This window comes from Schistocerca cancellata, chromosome 2 (genome assembly GCF_023864275.1).
Source record: "Schistocerca cancellata isolate TAMUIC-IGC-003103 chromosome 2, iqSchCanc2.1, whole genome shotgun sequence".
Taxonomy (NCBI): Eukaryota; Metazoa; Arthropoda; class Insecta; order Orthoptera; family Acrididae; genus Schistocerca; species Schistocerca cancellata.
The window spans coordinates 1082674893-1082689475 of NC_064627.1; positions in this window are offsets into that span (position 1 = coordinate 1082674893).

The window sequence follows — 14583 nt, forward strand, 5'->3', positions numbered from 1 at the left end:
TCACCTGCTATCAACTGCAAAGCATTGTGGCTTTTGCAGAGGGCCGGATCTTAAACAGCTCTCTCTTCTCCTTACTGTGGATAAAGAAAGTTAGATCCATCTACCACAATATTCCAGACATATTAGGGTATAAACTTACATCACAGAGAGCTGAAATAAAACGTAAATAGTGTTTGCAAAACATACTCTCATGTACTCACCTCGTTCGAAACTTTACAATTGGCCCATTTGTAAAGTTAGCATATTTTCGTTTTAAACATTTACTGCAAATTTTGAAATACAGAACTTCGTTTTAATGTAGTTTTAGTTATCACAGCACAGAACGGTATTTTTTTTTAGGAAACGTACGGCTCTAAACAACGCCTAAGTGAACTAACCTGTATACCTCATATAATTTATTCCACAAGAAACGCTTGGTAGAGTTGCTGCCCTAAAGCAATTGTATAGATTTCTTAAGACATTTGCTTTTTTAAATTATTTTACTTTATCCTCTGAAAAGAGGTTTGTTTGATTTTCATTAAAGCTTTCGCGTTTCGAATTATCACTACTTTTATCCATATTAAAATCAACAATTTTGCTTTTATGTCTCGGCAGATTCCCCCTCTTTCGGTTAAACCAATTCAACCTCTCTGTCTGTCGCAATTTAACTTTGATGCGCCTTATCTGCGCACTACACGTCTAAACGTATTCGTCCCTCTTGGTGTATAGAACATCGAAACATTCGCATGAAAACTATCAATAACTCTGTGAAAGAAAGAACTCTGAAGAACTGAAGCTCAGGAACAAGATACGTCATAAATATTTTTTCCCTTATAAGCCCGTAAAGTATTGCGCAGTACTGCATGTTACAATGTCCACTTTATGCGGCATGTGCTCCTTTGCTATTCTCTTCGCATACTGACTTAATTTCAAATGATTCTAATCTTTTTTGTAGTAGAACGTTTGAGAGGGGTGAAAACAAGACATCCCATAAATTTCACGATGGATGCTTGTCCGAAATTTCATAACCAAACGAAGATTGGGAAATCGACAAATGCGGTATCAAATCAACCAGAGTGAGGTATAGTTTTGCACTGAAAAAGCTTGAAAGTAATCACGATAGTAAAGAAAGTCTAAATTCGTGATTTGAGGAAATTTGAAATGTTTGACTGTTACGTAAAGGAATCATCAAAAAATATTAAGAAACAGCATAAATTCAAAAAATGGTTCAAATGGCTCTGAGCACCATGGGACTTAACTTCTGAGGTCATCAGTCCCCTAACTAACCTGAGGACATCACACACATCCATGCCCGAGGCAGTATTCGAACCTGCGACCGTAGCGGTCGTGCGGTTCCAGACCGACGCGCCTATAACCGCTCGGCCACCCCGGCCGGCTAAATTCAAACCTCCCTGCTTTCTCTTGCTCTATTTGCACTTAACAATAATAAAATCTCGATCGAAATTTAAATATATAATATTCCATGCTTTCTAAACAAAATTTGAAAATGAAAACAATTGAAAAGAAACGCTCAAATGTTTTCAGAAACGTTTTGTCTGAAAGTAAGAAATAAAATAATTGAGGGAAACGTTTGACGCGCCTTTGAATTATGCTCGAAATAACGTACAGAAAATGAGATACCAGCTGAGAATTTGAAGTTGAATGTTCAGTTAGGAATCTTAGAATTTGTAAGAGTACTGCAAGACTTCTGATGGTGGAATTTCCCTCTGTGATCTCCTTACGTCACTGACACATGAGCATCTCAGCTGCTAGTGCTGTAGTTGGCAGGAGAGCCAACACCGTGTTACTAGAGGAAGCCGAAAGGCACGCGTTTTAGCTCACGCGGGTTGGCGTGGGGTCTGGAACAGGACAAGGAAATTAGAATTTAGAAAAAACGGACGTAGCTGGTGGAATACTTAACTTTAATCCATTAATGGTGAACGTCGCTCTTGAGAGCGTATTTTGTCAGTGAACCATCGCTGGCAGAGTCGGTTGTACAACTGGGGCGAGTGCTAGGAAGTCTCTCTAGACCTGCCGTGTGGCGGCGCTCGGTATGCAATCACTGACAGTGGCGACACGCGGGTCCGACGTATACTAACGGACCGCGGCCGATTTAAAGGCTACCACCTAGCAAGTGTGGTGTCTGGTGGTGACACCACAGCTAGATTTGATATCAAGCATCATTCAAAGACAAAATATGACGGCGTATGAAAGCAATAAATGAAAATAGACATAGTGGGCTAATTTTCTGATATGTTTATCAGTTAAATATGAATTAAACCATTTGTGCACTGTCCCACTCATACCACAATTCTTAAGCTTATCTAGAAGAATTTCACAACTCACGCAGTCAAAAGCCTATATGAGATCACAAAAAATCCCAGTGGGCGATGTTCGGCTATTCAGAGCATTTAATATTTGATCAGTGTAAGCATGTATAGCATTTTTCGTTGAAAAGCCTTTCTGAAAACCAAACTGACATTTGTAAGAAAATGAAGCACCTACAGGAGTCCTTATGATCTTATTTATTGTGTAACTACAAGTTTCTGCGCTTCAATGCGCCATCTCCAGGCCGTAGTTGATGCTGAAGGGGTTGCAAATGGATCGTGATAACCCCTGAAGATGACGCATTGAAGCCCCGAAACTGGTAGTTACACAATAAATAAGATCATAAGTATAGCTGTAGTGCTTCATTTTCTTACAGTATGAACGCCCGTGGACTCCAGTCAAAACGACAGAAATACAAAAACTGACATTTTGTTAGTACTTCATTTTTACAATATGTAAATCTATTCTTGAATTCATTACTTTTTCAACAATTTTGGGTAAAGCTGACATACGTGAACTTGGGTGGTAGCTGTTAGCATTAGACCTATAGACCTATCCCCCTTTTCATGCAATGGTTTAACAATAGCATATTTCAGTCTATTTGTAAAAATGCCCTGTTTTAGTGAGGTACTACATGTGTAGTTGAGAATCCAATTTATCTGTTGGGAACAAGCTTTTAATACTTTGCTTTAAATACCATCAATTCCATGCAAGTATTTATTTTTGAATGAATTTATCATTTTCTTTATTTTTGAAGGAGAGGTGGGTTGAGTCTCAGTTTTATCAAATAGCTTAGGTACTTTCCCAGCCATATACATCAGTGCGTTTTCTAATGAACAGTTGGAGCCTGTTTCCTCTACAACACTTAAAAACTGATTATTAAAAATATTTTATACTTCTGACTTTTTGCTAACACACTTTTAATTGAGTTTGATATAAATACGGTCTTCCTGTGCTCTCGGTTGCCCTGTTTCCCTTTTAACAATACTCCTAATTGTTTTGATTTTATTATCAGAGGTGCTGGTGCTACTCTCAGACATCATCCACATTCTTCTGGACCTTTTAATAACTTTTCTTAACACAGTGCTGTAGTTTTAATGATATCTGACTGTTTCTGGATCAATACTCCTTCTCGCTGTAAGGAAAATTTCCCTTTTCTGTTGACAAGTTATTTGTATCCCTTTAGTAAGCCATGGCATTTTAGATGGTTTCTTACAGTTATGCTTTACCGTTTTCTTGGGGACTATACTCACAAAGGTATCATGAAATAGGTTAAATTTTGAATTAGCATCAGGTTCTCTGTACACCTCATCCCAGTGTAATACTTGTAAGCTTTCTCTAAAACGTGCAGTCGTTAAACCGTTATTTTAAAGCACTATTTTGGAGGATGGTTTTGCGTTACTGTATGGAGCTATATATTTGTAGCTCGGTCATAAACCATTCTATTTTCGTACAGTGTTTCAATCTTCTAATAATTACATATCTACCGTTCTACATTGTTTGCATACATAAACACAAGGACGTGCTCATTTCACTAAATCTTGTATCTTAGCTCTCCGCAATGGTAGCGTACTAAGGAAACAGGAAAGCTAACAAGAAAACCTTCAAGTGGAACTGACACCATTTTGCACTGCATTAGAGCGTAGCGGAAGCACCGGAAATGATGCTCTTTATTATGCTAAGAAGATAATTAGTAAATCTGGAAATAGGTAAGAGTTCAGTGTTTCTTCCATACGTACGTTAGAAATATAGCAACAGCTCATTTCTTCCAGAATGTAGAAAGATAACAGCATTTTCTAATCCAGAGAAATGTGCAAGAATTTGCTGGGAAATCTACAGAGAAAGAAACAAAACTGAAATGAGAATGGTTTGAGGAGTACGTGCTACATTGTCTCAGTTATCTTGGTATACGTGAATCGCCTTTAAGTAGGTGAAATATTACTTGTTACAACTGGTTCGGCATCTGCTGGCAACGGATTGACACAAAGAGAGTTGGATTGCCTGAAAATATCACAACTGCGTAGCTCATACACACATTACTAACAGCATCTCCAGGGGCATTACTGTACCGACTGAGACACGAATGATTCGTTAATTAATTCAACACAATCAACATTTGTTTCTAATCTGTAGCATGACGTCAGCTGCTGCATGTCTTAACAAATTTTGCAATAAACTGCAGAGAGCTGTCGAAGTTGCAATATTGATTCTCTTTATTACTTGGTGACTCATTTCGAGCCTAAGCTCATTATCGAATCATCCAATAAGCTATGCAATAACTTGCATTATGACAGCCATATGACTGCTTATTCTAGTGAAAACACACCTCGTAAAGCACTGAAGGACTCAGCTTCATTCATCAAACTGAGACTCCGAAGTGTCTCAGGTAGGCGATGATACCACAAGCGTATTTCCTGTGTATAACAACAACAACAAAAAATGGTTCAAATGGCTCTGAGCACTATGGGACTTAACTTCAGAGGTAATCAGTCCCCTAGAACTTAGAACTACTTAAACCTAACTAACCTAAAGACATCACACACATCCATGCCCGAGGCAGGATTCGAACCTGTGACCGTAGCGGTCGCGCGTTTTCAGACTGTAGCGCCTAGAACCGCTAGGCCACTTCGGCCGGCCGAAAAAGATATGTAAAAGATACGGTAATAACATAAAGTTTTTCTGTAGTTAGCCGTCATATTGTATACAAAAACTTTTCAAATCAATTTAGGCTACAGAATAAAAACAGTAACCAGTTCCAAACCAAACAAAAATTGAAACTTGTAAATGACAGCAACAACTTTGAAATCACGCAACTACTTGTCAAGATTGATAATGCAACAACTGAACAAAATCCATTCGCAAGAGGTTTGATGTAGAGAACCGTACAATATGAACACTGAAGACGTTAATCTGGACTGCAGTGTTGTTGACTACAATTGTTGTTGTTGTGGTCTTCAGTCCAGAGACCGGTTTGATGCAGTTCTCCGTGCTACTCTATCCTGTGCAAGCCTTTTCAACTCCGAGTAACTGCTGCACCCTACGTCCTTATGAATTTACTTAGTATATTTACCTCTTGGTCTCCCTCTACAATTTTTACCCTCCACGTTTCCCTACAATACTAAATTGGTGATACCTTGATGCCTCAGAACCTGTCCTCACAATCGATCCCTTCTTCTAGTGATATCGTGTCAAAACTTTCTCTTCTCCCCAAATATAATCAGTAACTCCTCATTAGTTACGTGACCTACCCATCTAATCTTCAGCATTCTTATGTAGCACCACATTGCAAAGGCTTCCACTCTCTCCTTGTCTAAACCATATATCGTCGATGTTCCACTTACATCGCTGCACTCCACACAAATATTTTCAGAAAAGACTTCCTGATACTTAAATCCATACACGATATTAACAACTTTCTCTTCTTCAGAAACTCTTTCCTTGCCATAGCCAGTCTACATTTTACATTCTTACTGCTTCGATCGTCACCAGTTATTTTGGTTCCAAAATAGCAAAACTCCTTTACTACTTTAAGTGTCTCATATCATAAACTAGTTCCCTCATTACCGCCTGATTTAATTCGACTTCATTCCATTATCCTCGTTTTGCTTTTGTTGATATTCATCTTGTATCCTTCTCTCAAGACACCGTCCATTCCGTTCAGTTGCTCTTCCGGGTCCTTTGCTGTCTCTGACAAAATTACAAAGTCGTCGGCCAATCTCAAAGTTTTTATTTTTTCTCTATGGATATTAATTCCTACCCCAAATTTTTCTTTTGTTTCCTTTACTGCTTGTTCAATATACAGATTAAATGACATCGAGGATAGCTAAGAACCCTGTCTCACTCCTTTCTCAACCACTGCTTCCCTTTCGTGCACCTCGACTCTTATAACTGCCATCTGATTTCTGTACAAATTGTAAAGGGACTTTCGGTGCCTGTATTATGCCGCCTTCAGAATTTGAAAGATGCTATTGCAGTCAACATTGTCAAAAGCTTTCTCTAAATCTACAAATGTTAGAAACGTAGGTTTGCCTTCCCTTAACCTGTCTTCTAAGGTAAGTCGTTGGGTTGAAACTTCTTTATTAAAAATTTTACTTAAACTGCTGAGTGAAACTGAATGTAAGTGAACCTACTTTCTCTTTACTTATTCTTATCGTGTCAACACTGACCCACAATATTCTAGCGCAACGCAGTCTGACTGCTCAAAAAGAGGATAACCTGACTTCAAATAATTAATTCAAAAGAATAGCCCTGACTAAAAAGAAATCTTAACAATAAACTATACATTTCATTAAGCACTTACGTCTCAAAAATCTTCATTACGCGAACTACTGCAATACAGCGAGCGTCAATACTGCCAGCTAAATAAAAGACTCTAACTACTAAATCCACTGACTACTAATAGGCATGTGGTTAGCAAAGGAAAGATTTTGTTGAAAACCAAATAATGAATTTTTTTTAATCTTAATAATGTGGCATTCTACATCTACATCTACATTTATACTCAGCAAGCCACCCAACGGTGTGTGGCGGAGGGCACATTACGTGCCACTGTCATTACCACCGTTTTCTGTTCCAGTCGCGTATGGTCCGCGGGAAGAACGACTGTCTGAAAGCCTCCGTGCGCGCTCGAATCTCTCTAATTTTACATTCGTGATCTCCTCGGGAGGTATAAGTAGGGGGAAGCAATATATTCGATACCTCATCCAGAAACGCACCCTCTCGAAACCTGGCGAGCAAGCTACACCGCGATGCAGAGCGCCTCTCTTGCAGAGTCTGCCACCTGAGTTTGCTAAACATCTCCGTAGCGCTATCACGGTTACCAAATAACCCTGTGACGAAACGCGCCGCTCTTCTTTGGATCTTCTCTATCTCTTCCGTCAACCCGATCTGGTACGGATCCCACACTGACGAGCAATACTCAAGTATAGGTCGAACGAGTGTTTTGTAAGTCACCTCCTTTGTTGATGGACTACATTTTCTAAGGGCTCTCCCAATGAATCTTAACCTGGTACCCGCCTTACCAATAATTAATTTTATATGATCATTCCACTTCAAATCGTTCCGCACGCATACTCCCAGATATTTTACAGAAGTAACTGCTACCAGTGTTTGTTCCGCTATCATGTAATCATACAATAAAGGATCCTTCTTCCTATGTATTCGCAATACATTACATTTGTCTATGTTAAGGGTCAGTTGCCACTCCCTGCACCGAGAGCCTATCCGCTGCAGATCTTCCTGCATTTCGTTACAATTTTCTAATGCTGCAACTTCTCTGTATACTACAGCATCATCCGCGAAAAGCCGCATGGAACTTCCGACACTATCTACTAGGTCACTTATATACACACCTGGAAATTGAAATAAGAACACCGTGAATTCATTGTCCCAGGAAGGGGAAACTTTATTGACACATTCCTGGGGTCAGATACATCACATGATCACACTGACAGAACCACAGGCACATAGACACAGGCAACAGAACATGCACAATGTCGGCACTAGTACAGTGGATATCCACCTTTCGCAGCAATGCAGGCTGCTATTCTCCCATGGAGACGATCGTAGAGATGCTGGATGTAGTCGTGTGGAACGGCTTGCCATGCCATTTCCACCTGGCGCCTCAGTTGGACCAGCGTTCGTGCTGGACGTGCAGACCGCGTGAGACGACGCTTCATCCAGTCCCAAACATGCTCAATGGGGGACAGATCCGGAGATCTTGCTGGCCAGGGTAGTTGACTTACACCTTCTAGAGCACGTTGGGTGGCACGGGATACATGCGGACGTGCATTGTACTGTTGAAACAGCAAGTTCCCTTGCTGGTCTAGGAATGGTAGAACGATGGGTTCGATGACGGTTTGGATGTACCGTGCACTATTCAGTGTCCCCTCGACGATCACCAGTGGTGTACGGCCAGTGTAGGAGATCGCTCCCCACACCATGATGCCGGGTGTTGGCCCTGTGTGCCTCGGTCGTATGCAGTCCTGATTGTGGCGCTCACCTGCACGGCGCCAAACACGCATACGAACATCATTGGCACCAAGGCAGAAGCGACTCTCATCGCTGAAGACGACACGTCTCCATTCGTCCCTCCATTCACGCCTGTCGCGACACCACTGGAGGCGGGCTGCACGATGTTGGGGCGTGAGCGGAAGACGGCCTAAAGGTGTGCGGGACCGTAGCCGAGCTTCATGGAGACGGTTGCGAATGGTCCTCGCCGATACCCCAGGAGCAACAGTGTCCCTAATTTGCTGGGAAGTGGCGGTGCGGTCCCCTACGGCACTGCGTAGGATCCTACGGTCTTGGCGTGCATCCGTGCGTCGCTGCGGTCCGGTCCCAGGTCGACGGGCACGTGCACCTTCCGCCGACCACTGGCGACAACATCGATGTACTGTGGATACCTCACGCCCCACGTGTTGAGCAATGCAGCGGTACGTCCACCCGGCCTCCCGCATGCCCACTATACGCCCTCGCTCAAAGTCCGTCAACTGCGCATACGGTTCACGTCCACGCTGTCGCGGCATGCTACCAGTGTTAAAGACTGCGATGGAGCTCCGTATGCCACGGCAAACTGGCTGACACTGACGGCGGCGGTGCACAAATGCTGCGCAGCTAGCGCCATTCGACGGCCAACACCGCGGTTCCTGGTGTGTCCGCTGTGCCGTGCGTGTGATCATTGCTTGTACGGCCCTCTCGCAGTGTCCGGAGCAAGTATGGTGGGTCTGACACACCGGTGTCAATGTGTTCTGTTTTCCATTTCCAGGAGTGTATATTGTGAAAAGTAATGGTCCCATAACACTCCCCTGTGGCAGGCCAGAGGTTACTTTAACGTCTGTAGACTTCTCTCCATTGATAACAACATGCTGTGTTCTGTTTGCTAAAAATTCTTCAATCCAGCCACACAAGCATACACAAACATAAATCGTCATTGACATCTAGTACAAAGGTATATAATCATAAATAGTATTCAGTCTCCAAGTCGAACATGTAGAGGTCGTTAGCCTACGATAACACTTCAGACCTCTACCCTCCATCAATGTTAACTTCTCATATCTAACATCCATCACTGCTGGCCGTTCACCTCCAACTGGCCATCAGTACTTCCATCACTGCTGGCGACTAACTTCTAACTGTCCAAGACTACTGGCGATTAATTTCCAACGAGCCCAACGAGCCACAGAGACTCTCACAAAGAAAGCGCAGTCAGAGATCCAATGCAAAGCGCTATACAGCGCTGCCAACACAGAAGCACCCACTTACAGGGTCAGTATTGCCTCACGTGCTCCAACATTTCTACAGAATCCAGACTCATCTTCCACTAGGTCGGCTCTACCAGTTTTTCCATTCGTCTGTAAATAATTCGTTTATTATATTGTAACAGTGACTTATTAAATTGATAGTTCGGTAATTTTCACACTTGCTAACAGCTGCTTTCTTTGGTATTGGAATTATCACATTCTTATTGAAGTCTAAAGGTATTTCGCCTGTCTCATACATCTTCCTGATTGGATGGTAGAATTTTCTCATGGCTAGCTCTCCTAAGGCTATCAGTGGTCCTAATGGAATGTTGTCTACTCCTGGGGCCTTATTTCGACATCTATCTTTCAGTGGTCTGTTAAATTCTTCATGCAATATCATATCTCCAATTTCATCTTCATCTACGTCCTCGTCCATTTTCATAATATTTCCCTAAAGTACAGCGCCCTTGTATAGATCCTCTATATACTCCTTCTGCCTTTCTGCTTTCCCTTCTTTGCTTAGGACTGGTTTTCCATCTAAGTTCTTGATATTCATGCAGGTGGTTCTCTTTCCTCCTAAGGTCTCTTTAATTTTTCTGTAGGGTGTATCTATCTTACCCCTATAATGTATGCTTCTACATCCTTACATTTGTCCAGTCGCCGTCTCTGCTGGGGCATTTTACTCTTCCTGTCGATCTCATTTTTGAGAGTTTTTTATTCCGTTTTGTCTGCTACATTTAGTGCGTTTTTATATTTTCTCCTTTCATCATTTAAATGCAATACCTCTTTGTTACCCAAATATTTCTACTAGAACTCGTCTTTTTACGTACTTGATCCTCTGCTGCCTTAACTATTTCATGTCTCAAAGCTACTAATTCTTCTTCTACTGTATTTATTTCCCATGTTCTTTCAATCGTTCCCTAATGCTCTTTCTGAAACGACCTACAACCTCTGGTTCTTTCAGTCTCTCCACGTCCCTTCACCTTAAATTCCTAGCTTTTTGCAGTTTCTCGAGTTTTATTCTAGAGTTCATAGCCAATATATTGTTGTCGCAGTCGGTATATGCCCCTGGAAATGTCTTACAATTTAAAACCTTGTTCCTAAATGTCTGTCACGCCGTTATATAATCTGTCTGAAACCTTAAAGTGTCTCCTGTCCTCTTCCACGTGCACACACTTCTTTCATGATTCTTAAATCAAATGTTCTGTACAAAATTCCTCTTTCATTCCTTACCCAATCCATATTCATCTACTACTTTTCCTTCTCTTCCTTTCCCTACTGTTTAATTCCAGTCTCCCATGACTATTAAATTTTCGTCTCCCTTAACTATCTGAATAATCTCTTTTATCGCGTCATACATTTCTTCAATCTCTTCATCATCTGCGGAGCTAGTTGGCATATAAACTTGTACTATTGTGATAGGCGTGGGCTTCGTGTCTATCTTGGCTGGAATAATGCGTCCACTATGCTGTTCTATTTTTTATTCATTATTTAATCTACTCCTGTATTACCCATATTTTATTTTGTATATATAATCCTTTTTTCGACTAACCAGAAGTCCTGTTCCTCTCGCAACCGAACTTCACTAATTCCCACTATATCTAACTTTAACCTATCCATTTCCCTTTTTAAATTTTCTAACCTACCTGCCTGATTAAAGGATCTGACATTCCACGCTCCGATCCGTAGAACGCCAGTTTTATTTCTCCTGATAACGACGTCCTTGTGAGTAGTCCCCGCCCGAAGATCCGAATGGGGGACTATTTTACCTCCGGAATATTTTACCCAAGATGACGACGCCATCATCATTTAACCATACCGTAAAGGTGCATGCCGTCGGGAAAAATTATGTCTGTAATTTCCCCGTGGCTTCAGCCATTCGCAGTACCAGCACAGCGAGGCCGTTTTGTTTGATGTTACAAGGCCATTTCAGTCAATCATGCAAACTGTTGCCGCTACAACTATTGGAAAGGCTGCTGCCCTCTTCAGGAAACACACGTTTCTCTGGCCTCTCAACAGATACCCCTCCGTTGTGGTTGCACCTAAGGTACGTCTATTTGCATCGCTTTGGGAGGCAAGCCTCCCCATCTACGGCAAGGTCCGTGGTTCATGGAATTACGAAAAACCAGCAATAAGCAACAACTAGCAAAACTTCACAGAAAATGTATTGTTATGTATTACGTAACTCACAATAAACCTGTCTGTTTGGATTTTTGTTTAATCGTGAGCAAATGAAATTAGAAAACTGCAGTGCCTGAATTGTTAGGAGCCGGCCGCTGTGTCCGAGCGGTTCTGGGCGCTTCAGTCCGGAACCGCGCTGCTGCTGCGGTCGCAGGTTCGAACCCTGCCTCGGACTTGGATGTCCTTAGGTTAGTTAGGTTTAAGCAGTTCTAAGTCTAGAGGACTGATGACCTCAGATGTTAAGTCCCATAGGGCTTAGAGCCATTTGAACCTTTTTTTTTATTATTAGGAAGTACGATGCAAAGTTCCTTCGAGTACACATGTAAATATTTATCGGCCGATACCGGGCCTGCGACTTACAAATAAAATGTCTCCCGTGTACGGGAATAACATTAATGGGATACTCGAGTCCAGGTATGTCACATGGACGACGACATACGGATATTTGCAACTGGGCGTGAGTCGGGATTGGAGAGCGAAAGCTGTTAAGGGTCAGAGTGTGTGTTCGAGCCACGGTCCAGCACAAATTTTCACTGTCTTCATTCCATTATGCGGGTGGAGTTGGTTCATATTTGCAACTTCTATTAAATTTCATGTACTTGACATTTATTTGGTATTCTTTACATATCACTTTCCAAATGATACTGTAAAAACCTTAATTCATGGCAGCAATTATTTCTCGATACTAATGTTAATTAGGTACATGCACATAATATCATTTACAGGACACAATATAAAATCATGAAGTTACGTTGACTACAAAAGAGCCACTACAGTTTTGTCACAGAAATATAAATTGCATTTAAATCCCTTTTAGGTTGAATTGATTGTCTGCAGTAGCGCAACACTGCATAAACAACTGTAGTTACCACCGCTTTTTATTGCAATAATTACGGGACTGAAAATCAATTGTAAGTTTACTGAATCTGTTTTCTGTTAATTTTCTCGGAAGTTGTAGTGAGAGGGATAGGACCCTGCTCTTGATTAACGACTTGGGTCAATGATGTTTCACTCGCAATGTTTTTGCATCGAGTAAAGACGCTCTAATGTTCCAAAAAAGTATTTCGCTGGCATGCCTATTACACAGCTATAAAAATACTAATTGTATCTTCATTTTCGATAAGTTGCTTGCGGTGCGATGTAATGCTAATTATGAATTATTGCAATAGACTCTTTCTGATCAGCTAGCAGCTTGAATAAAATTACGAACAACGAAAAATTAAACTGTCCACAATCTATACATTTTTGTAATCGGCATGGAAGGCTCTTTTCTATAGAGTGGATTTTTTTTTCAAAATTTTGATCATTTTTCGCGAATAGGTCCTCTTTGGTCAATAAGACAAGTGTCCACACGGATACTGCGATGACGTCTGCACTAGCACGGACTCTCACCACTGTGCCCATTGTTGCGCCTTCCCCTGACGCGGCAGCGACAGCGGAAAGCGAGCCGTCCGACAACATTGTTCGATGCAAGCGTGCCACCACGTCTCTCATTCTGAGGAGTCCAGATTTTATGTACAGGATCACGATGGACGTATCCGTACGTAGACTCTCACAGGAGAACGAATGAGGTCAGACTGCGTTCGTCGCCGTCATATGGCTCCATCCTCCAGTGTCAGGGTACGGGATGGCACTGAGTACACAACCCGATCACCTATACTTCGCATATCTACATCTACATCTACATCCATACTCCGCAAGCCACCTGACGGTGTGTGGCGGAGGGTACCTTGAGTACCTCTATCGGTTCTCCCCTCTATTCCAGTCTCGTATTGTTCGTGGAAAGAAGGATTGTCGGTATGCCTCTGTGTGGGCTCTAATCTCTCTGATTTTATCCTCATGGTCTCTTCGCTAGATATACGTAGGGGGGAGCAATATACTGCTTGACTCTTCGGTGAAGGTATGTTCTCGAAACTTTGACAAAAGCCCGTACCGAGCTACTGAGCGTCTCTCCTGCAGAGTCTTCCACTGGAGTTTATCTATCATCTCCGTAACGCTTTCGCGATTACTAAATGATACTGTAACGAAGCGCGCTGTTCTCCGTTGGATCTTCTCTATATCTTCTATCAACCCTATCTGGTACGGATCCCACACTGCTGAGCAGTATTCAAGCATATTCAAGCATAACCGGTAATGTTGGAAGTAACTTTTACATTTATGGTATGTTAAGACTGGGGGCGGCGTGACGTTATCTTTCAGAAAGATAACGCACGAACTCATGTTACCCGTGCTGTCCTGACGAATCTCGATACAAACGGTATTCGATTATCACCATGACTGGTACGTCCTCTAGCTGTGTCACCCATGAGAAACATCAGGTCACAAATCGTCAAGAGACTGGCGTGGCACTACCCACTAGCTATAGAGTGCAAGCCGCATGGAATGACAAACTTGTGTCTGCCATTCAAGCCAAATTCGACTCGATGCCCTGCAGTCCCAGTGTCGCTGCCAAAACTGGCTGCTCTATGTACTGAATTTCTCACTCTGTATACCCCTAAAACACACAAAAGTTGATAACATGTTCTTTGTATTACTCTACGTGGTGTAACTGACGTTACGTGCAGATTTTTCCAAGTGGTGCTTTAATATGTACACTCATCAGTGCAGTGGCGGGTACAGAAAAACCTCAAGGAGGTTGAGCTACCTTTACTTTTACCATAATAAAAAGTCACACGAAAAGTTTAAGGAAGTTTTATTTAAACTGATTAAACACATATACAAGACACTGCCGTCTTGTGATATAAAAAAGTTACAATTGTGGTTCTCTTCCTTAAATGATGAATTCTATGCGCCTATTCCTCCTGGCAAATGGGTTAATTACATCGTCAATAGGACAGTCAATGTCAGGGTGAGTGTT